General features: G+C 41.5%; 1 pseudogene; it reads right to left on the bottom strand.

Annotated features, from left to right (window-relative positions):
• On the bottom strand, positions 1-6,831 carry LOC136343767 (A disintegrin and metalloproteinase with thrombospondin motifs 12-like; annotated as a pseudogene).
• Positions 6,832-7,741: the final 910 nt, after the last annotated feature.

Genomic DNA, 7,741 nt, shown 5'->3' on the forward strand with positions numbered 1-7,741 from the left:
TGTGTTTATCCAATGTAAGGCCACATTTCTCATCTTTAAATCAACTTCCACGCGTCAGGTTTCTTATTTGCCACATTTATCTTTAAAAAATTTTCCATTCTCTCTGTCACTTTCCTTCCACTCATCCTCTTCTTTGAGCTTCTGGTAGGTTTGATCCATTACCTCAGATCTATTCTACGCGTAGCAATCAAACTGCAAAGTAAAATTGCCGCCATGCTCCAATTTCTGCTTCATTGCGACAGGCTTTTTACCTGATAAAAACTAAATTTCAGAATCCAGAATTTAGGTGGGTAATAGCAGTCTTTACCCATGATAACCATCTTGTGTTGAGTGTCTATGACGTCCCCAATCAAGCCCCCTAATTGAGAATCAGCTTTATCAGACAAACGGGACTGGAGAGGGTTCGGCTTAATAGTGCATCTGATCAGGATCTCTTCTTCGATGGGCCGAAATTCGTGGATTAATTTCTTTACTTTTATTAAATACACGTGAAACTGTCAAAGGTTGTTCTATAAGCTACACAAACCTTGAGTCCTGCTTTGGTTTTGTTCATGATGTTGCGCCAAAGATTCCTCGTCAGGTTTGTATTTTGCCTGAGATTAAGTGGTGATAAATTAGAATGTGAAATATTTTTGTGTCTCACCTCAAGTATTTTATATGGAAAATCCATTTTCATCTGTCTCCAAATAGTCTTTTGGTGTTTTCCGGGAATATAAACCGATGCCCCGCGTTTACGCCCACATTTCTCTTCAGTTTCGCAGAGCTCCAAAAACCCAGGTTTTGCATCTGCAAAACATATGTTCACACGATCTCAAAGTATCAAAAAATCGTTTGACTAACCTTCACACTCAATGTCTTCAAGCAAATTCTTGTCACCCCCTTGTTTAGAATTATCTTGTACGCATTGAACAGTCCTCGTGCGGACGCCACCCCTATTCTTGCAGGCATTACATCGACTCCAAAGGCCTACTTGCCATCTAAAATTCTCACAACTGATGACCAGATTTCGTGAACAAAACATCGAAAATACTTCTTTTTGCACTTTTGCTCGTTGCAGTTCTTTGTAAGGCCCTCCGGCTTGTCAATGCCTGCCCAGAAATTTGTGCTAACTTTTCCTGCATTCTCTTCAAAACAGTTTATGACTGCTGTTTGGATGCATCCTCAGCAGATTGCTGAGCAGTCCCGAAATTCTCATGTGAGACGAGAGAAATTTTCGAAATTAAAAAAATATATACGTTTGAAGCACTAAAACTCCACTTTTCCATATAAGTGATACGTTCTATGTATATCATTAGGATTAATTTGCCTGTGGAGCATCCTAATTCTTTAGAGCAATTTTGGTATCGTAAGGACGCTTACCAATTTCCCAACAGTATTAGGGTTCATAAGCAAAATTCACGGTTAATTCTATCCGCCTATAGGCAAAGCCTGGGTTCTTTTGCTCAAAGAAATCAACCTGAATTGGCTCATGTTATTGAGGGTATATCTGAGGCTTTAAGAACTTACAAAAAAAAACAATATCCTCCTCTAGAGGAGAGTTCAAGATGAAAATCTCCTTATTTGGTTCTGAGTGCGTATAGACTCCAATCGTTTAGCCGATCTTATATTCTCCATCCAGATTTTCAGTACGACGATTTCACATAGAAGAAAAATCTCCTCTCACTTCTATAGGAGATAGCCACGATGTTCTCGGAAGAAGCTAGTTCCTCAAAGATGATTTTCCTAGCTCCGGAAGGCACCACTACCTCCTTAGTATAACCTAATAAATCTCCGTAGAAAAACTACCGAGTTATAACGTAATAGTGAAGTACCGCTCCCTACATTTCTGTAAATATCCTGAATGATCTTGCATTAGGTTCCATCCCCGTTGCATACCCCGCACCGGTCCTCGACGGCCTCTGATCCTAGAAGGTTGTCGCACCCTACCACCTACCATTTTTGAAAAAGGGAAACTTTAGTTATGTCGAATTAAGCAGCACCAGTGACGCCCCGTCGCAGGTTTTCACCGGGCACGGTGTGTTCGGAAAATACCTGCGACGAATAGGGGTTGAGCGCAGTGACCACTGCTGGTTCTGCGGGAACGAAGAGAATGGTGTGAGCGACACTCCCGAGCACACGCTGTGGGAGTGTCAGGCATGGGAGGCCAATCGTGCGGAGGGCCGGCTGAGCGGACTCAGACTGGACCGAAACGTGATCGGCAGTGAGATTTTGGAATCAGAATGTAAGTGGAATGCGTTTGCAATAATGGTAGAGAAAATCATGAATGCGAAACGCACGAGAGGGAATGGAAGACGACGAGTGTTACGGGGAGATGTCCTCCGCGAAGCGGACCGACCTAGGCCGGATTAGTAGGCGCTATGCCACCACCCCTCTGAAGTAATGCCTTTAGGCGGTTCCGGGGGGGAACAACGGTGAAGAGAGGTGGGTTTTTTAGTGGGTAGGCGCCTCCCTTCAGGGGGGGAATCCCACATAACCCGGTCGCCATTCCACCAGACCGGGTACTTTTAGAAGGTTTTCCACCTCTACAAAAAAAAAAAAAAAACAAAAAAAAGAGCAACATCAGTGTGAAGTACCCTGCACACTTCTGATATACAGATATCCTTAGTTTCATGTTTGCACTGAGCACCATCCTTGGCAATGACCTGCAACCTGCTCAAGACGTACCGCTCATTGATGCAATAAAGCACGCAGGGTTCCCCTGAAAATTTCGCTCGGTGATGGAAGAATAGAATGATGAAACATTTCCACGATAATCGCAAACTTTTTCCGGAAGAAATTAAGTAATTTGCGGCGAGTTAGACAAAGTTTCCGAGATTTCGCCGTGCAATTTTCCAAGGAACGGCCGGCCGTCAAACGTGACTTACATAAAAATTTTCCAGTTTGTGAATTTTTGATTGCCGCAATTAAAACTTCATTTTAAATGTGGGACGGAACGATATTTCCAGCCAACTTTCAAAACGGAACTAGTCCGAAAGTAATTTGTCGGGATCGTAAAGCGGATTTGATGAGTTGTGGATGTGTTCTTACCTTTGCATTTCGTCGCCTTCGAAATTTCATCATTAAACTTTCAAGGAACTTTGCGGGGCGTAAAAAGCGGAATTAAAGTGCAAATTTTGGGTGAAATTACGTGTTAAAAAATGGTAATGACGTACCTTTTTGGAAACTTGAGGTCCAGGTATGGTATTCGCCGTTCCAGGGTATGGAATTCTGATCGGTGCCCTACTGCTGGCGAAACGTGGACGAATTTCCGAGACGAGATTAAAGCTACCGCTAAATTTACTCAACACATACATATTTTGACTATTTTAACTAAAGTGTTGGAGACTGTGGAGTTCAATTTTAAAAAGTTCCACCGCTTAAAATCTACACCAATAATTTTTTAAGCCAACAGACCACCTGCACCAACCAATTTTATTCACTAGATACGACATTCATAACTTAAAATTTGTGCCAGAATGGATGTTTCTTGTTCAAACACTCCAAAATTATGTCTTGACAATGCCGCTACTTTTTCGTTTTACCTGAGAATTGCAAATCTTCACTCTTCTCCCCTCTCCGAACCAAAACCTGCCTCCATTAGCGGGCTGAGGGTGATTACAATTCCTGTCCTAAAAAGTAAGTCTCCCTCCACAGCTTCTGGTGCATGAAGACCAGTAGCCCCTTGTACCCCATCCCCCATTAATAGCCTCAGACCTCAGCCCCATTTCTATGCAATTCCCATTAAAGCACCACTAAAGATCTATTATTTAGTCGATCTATTGTTACCAACAAAATTCCCCGGTAGTCTATTCTCTCCACACTTGGTTCCATCAGCTGAAATCTCATTCTTTCCAATGCATTCCCATTTATCGATTTTGCATACCAAATTGTCATAGATTTGTTTCACGAAGGAGGAACACACTCCCAAACTGGCAGGTAGCATAAACTTGCACTGCTCATTAGCATCGTAAATCACCCCTGGTAAATTCTCCCTGGAAGGGTAGAGGGTCGCGTGATGCACATCGCTCAGGCATCACCCCAGGTTTTTGCTGAAATTTCCTATATTCTCTTTGCGTTGTTTATGGCGTCAAAAGAGCCTGGAAACATCAAAATATTCCCTTAAATAGCAGCCAACTTATTTTGTCATTTGAAAAAATTAAAAATTAAAAAAACCCTGAAAAATGCTATATGAAGAGTAGATCTCCGCACGTATTTTTAAATTTTAGCAAGAACGTATTATTTAGGAAAAATTTGACTTTTCAGACTTTTTTGACACCCTGTGTGAATCAGTGGTACTTGAAAAGAGCATTGATTAGGGTTCTGCAGCATGAAGACTAGCGCCTGGTGTAGCTGTTGACAAAAGGAAACATGACAAAGAAGTTGCCATCCGTGTCTTGAAAAGCACAGGATGTTTCCTGTTGATAATGTCGAGCGCCTAATTTAAGAGCAAGATTCAGCTAGCTCCCAAATGAGCAAAATAGCTGAACTTACAAGTGACCAATTTCATGAGCCACAACAACACTCAGACTTAAGTCTATGTCTTCAGTAATGGCGCAGTTACTGTCTTTAGAGCAAGCTCCTCCAAGATAGACCGGACCAAAGAGATCGCAATCCTCTTCAGCGTTAGCACATAGGTTAAACCTGTTCTGGTCAAAAAAAATGTAAAAGTGTTAAAGGTACTGCTAAGGCATTTATACATCTGGTTAAGAGTACTGCCAAATCGTAATGGATGGGGTTGTTCACTGGAGTGTTGATCCTTATTGCCCAATCGCAGAAGCTTCTCAGAATTTTTACAAAAACGCGTTTGATTTCCAAGTTCATTTCCCTCTTTTCTTTCTCCAAGTAGATGACTCTCACCACCACCAAATTCATTTGGTGGCCCACTGATAAGTCGTGGTAGTAATTAGCCGCCTTAAATTAACTTCGTTAAAACTAGATTCGTGCTTTAACTCTCTGATACCATGTTCATTATAGTCATCACGTAAAGTTCTACGTCTCTAGCCCGATGATACATAAGGAAGGTTCGATCGCACACCACTCCCACTTCCATGTATCTGTGGTCCACCTCCGATCTTTTGGCCTTCAAAATGTTTTGCCCGCTAAGTAACTCCTCACTGGTTTTCAATGAGTTTTTACTGAAGATTTTTGGTGATAAGACAAAGCCAACCGAAAGCGATCTTTTATGGAATCTTTCCAACTATCCAGCGATCCACAAGTGCGCATCTCCCCATCCAGAGTTTTACCGTAAATTACATGCAAGTGGTGGCCTTCAGCGTTGGCTGAATGTCCTTCTATTGGCTCTATATAATACGTTTTATTACCTAATGTCATATAGCCGGCCTGAAATATTTCATTAAGATTTTTCGGATCTGAAAGTAGTTAATTGCACTACCAATCCGTCACATGTAGAAATTGCCGCTCTTGACCGTGAGAACCCCCTGATTCGGCCTGTGTAGTAGCACAATTTCTTACCTTTCAAGGTCCGAACATTCCGATCTCGGATCTTGATTTCCGGGTCTCGTTTTTCGACCACCAGATTTGGGTGCAAGAAGTCCCGATTTGGCCAAAGCTCCAGGTGGTACAGGGCATCATTCAAGACCACTCCTAATTAACACATGGCACCTTTAAGTGCCGTACTGAGAGTGCCTCGATTTTTTTACCGAAATGAAACATTTCCGGATCGTTCTTGGAACGGTTTTTTCGTTCTTTGTACGACTCCATTCGGTAGTCGTGGAAGTGGGACAAGTGAAAGCTCGAAAATTTCCCATCAGAAGTGAGCTTGTGCGGAATTGCGACATGGTAGTCTTTATTAAGGGATTTTGTGTATTTGCCTTGAAAGGACACATTAGTCAACGTTTTTTATCCATTTGTATCTGCGCTGCAATGATTATTCGTTTTGCATAATGCGAAGAAAGATCTATTTAAATATGCAAGTAATGAGAATCAATGAGCGCTCTAAAATAACTAGTTACAACTTAACTCTAATCACGATATGTTGTCGCCATTAATTATCTGCTTTACACGTCGAGTATACGTTGCTAATAAGAAATTATCGTGTTTATCTAGTAATAACTTTGTCCAGGGAACAAAACAACAATTCATTCATATGTATGCGATTTTGTGATGATTCATAGTGAATTAGTTACGAAAATTCGTCAGCAGAATCGGGTATAAGTACGGAAATATACTGCGTCAAGTTTGCTTAAGCAGATATAAGTGAGAAGATTTTTAAATGTGAAAATTGAAGAAAAAATTAAACACGGGACGTTCTCTTAGAATGTGATGGAAGCGGGAGAGAATGGAGAAATGAAAGAGCCGCTGGTAATCGGCGTAGAAGACCTAAGGACTTCCCTTCCTCGCCCCTCGGGTAGTCCACTAGAGGCCGTTTTCACTCCTCAACTACTACTTTTCATTTGAATTTATGGCAATTAAAGTGGTGTAAATCCGGCTTTTTAAAAAATCTATGTTGAATTAGTGGTGGGTGTTGGTGCACACATTGGCAACCCAGCACTCTCATCTATGCAATGGCTACATTTGGTCGTTTCTGTCGCACTCGTAAGTTAACCAATGACGTCGGGCATGTGGTTTTGACAAAAGAACATGGCGACGTTGCCACTTTCTGACTAATCCGCTGATGAGTTTTAAACTAAGATTCTGAGATTATCGAGTTCTCGATTGTTCGCCATCCAGTACTTCGCTCTACGGGCATAGCCCTAAGTAAAGCTAAGTGACGTCAAGTAGGGAAAAATTAATTTTAAGCATGAACATTTCATACAGTTTATCTCTCCGAAATATTTAGTAATCGAGTAAATAACCTCCCCAGGTTTCGCCATCATCATCACGTTTACCCATTTCTCGATTTCTTGATTCTCGTGTTTTCCATTATCTTCTGGTTTTTTTCATCGTGTCAATAAAGGTGTTGTGAGGGTCCCATTCAATTACGTTTTCAATATTGTGAGTAACATGCAGCCATATTGGACCCGATGAATTTCGTGAAGAAACGGAACGTCGAAAAGGAATATTACTGTAATAATATTGCTGGCCCGGAAATTAGGTCAGAGGCGGAGCCGGAAAGAGGGCCAATATTTGAGCCGTTAATGAAGAAGGTTATTGTGAATTTTTTGCAAGAGACGGCCTTATTAAGGAGGCGTTTTTCTTAGGAAACATGACTCAACCATTGATCTAAAAAAAATTATAATAAAATGAAACGGGACTCGAGATATCTTTGGCCCATTACCGATGTTGGCTTTATCTTTTGTCTATCTCGTGTTTCTTTTGTCCTGTCCGTCAGAGTCAAGGCGATCTTGATACGGGGCAGTTTTGTTAAGTTGATTTAGGTGTGATCAATTATTTTGATAAAACATCTATTACGCGACAAAGGGTAATGAACCACTCGTGTTTTCCTTTGATCGCCAGTGCCTGATTGCATTTGGGAAACAAAGACCTCGATACTTTGTATCCAAATGCCTCGTTTGGAGAGCATGGATAACATTCGGTGATCGATGCCTAAACAAGAGGGAAACCGCGGACGCATGAAAGGAAAATTAACACCAACAGAAACGCCGAAAAAAAAATTGAAAAAGAACAAAAAATACAGTTTCGTTCTTTGCTAAGTTTTCCTGAGTTCTGAAGATGGTGAGAGATTTGGCATCGAGATGTTGTCAAGGGCGTTAACGTCCGAGCTCTCAGTAAAGAGCACATTTTATCCTGAGTTTTTAAGCGAGAATAGCGTGCAATTCCACCCTGCCGATGCGCAAGCCGC

The sequence above is a fragment of the Euwallacea fornicatus genome, chromosome 15 (assembly GCF_040115645.1).
Source record: "Euwallacea fornicatus isolate EFF26 chromosome 15, ASM4011564v1, whole genome shotgun sequence".
NCBI lineage: Eukaryota > Metazoa > Arthropoda > Insecta > Coleoptera > Curculionidae > Euwallacea > Euwallacea fornicatus.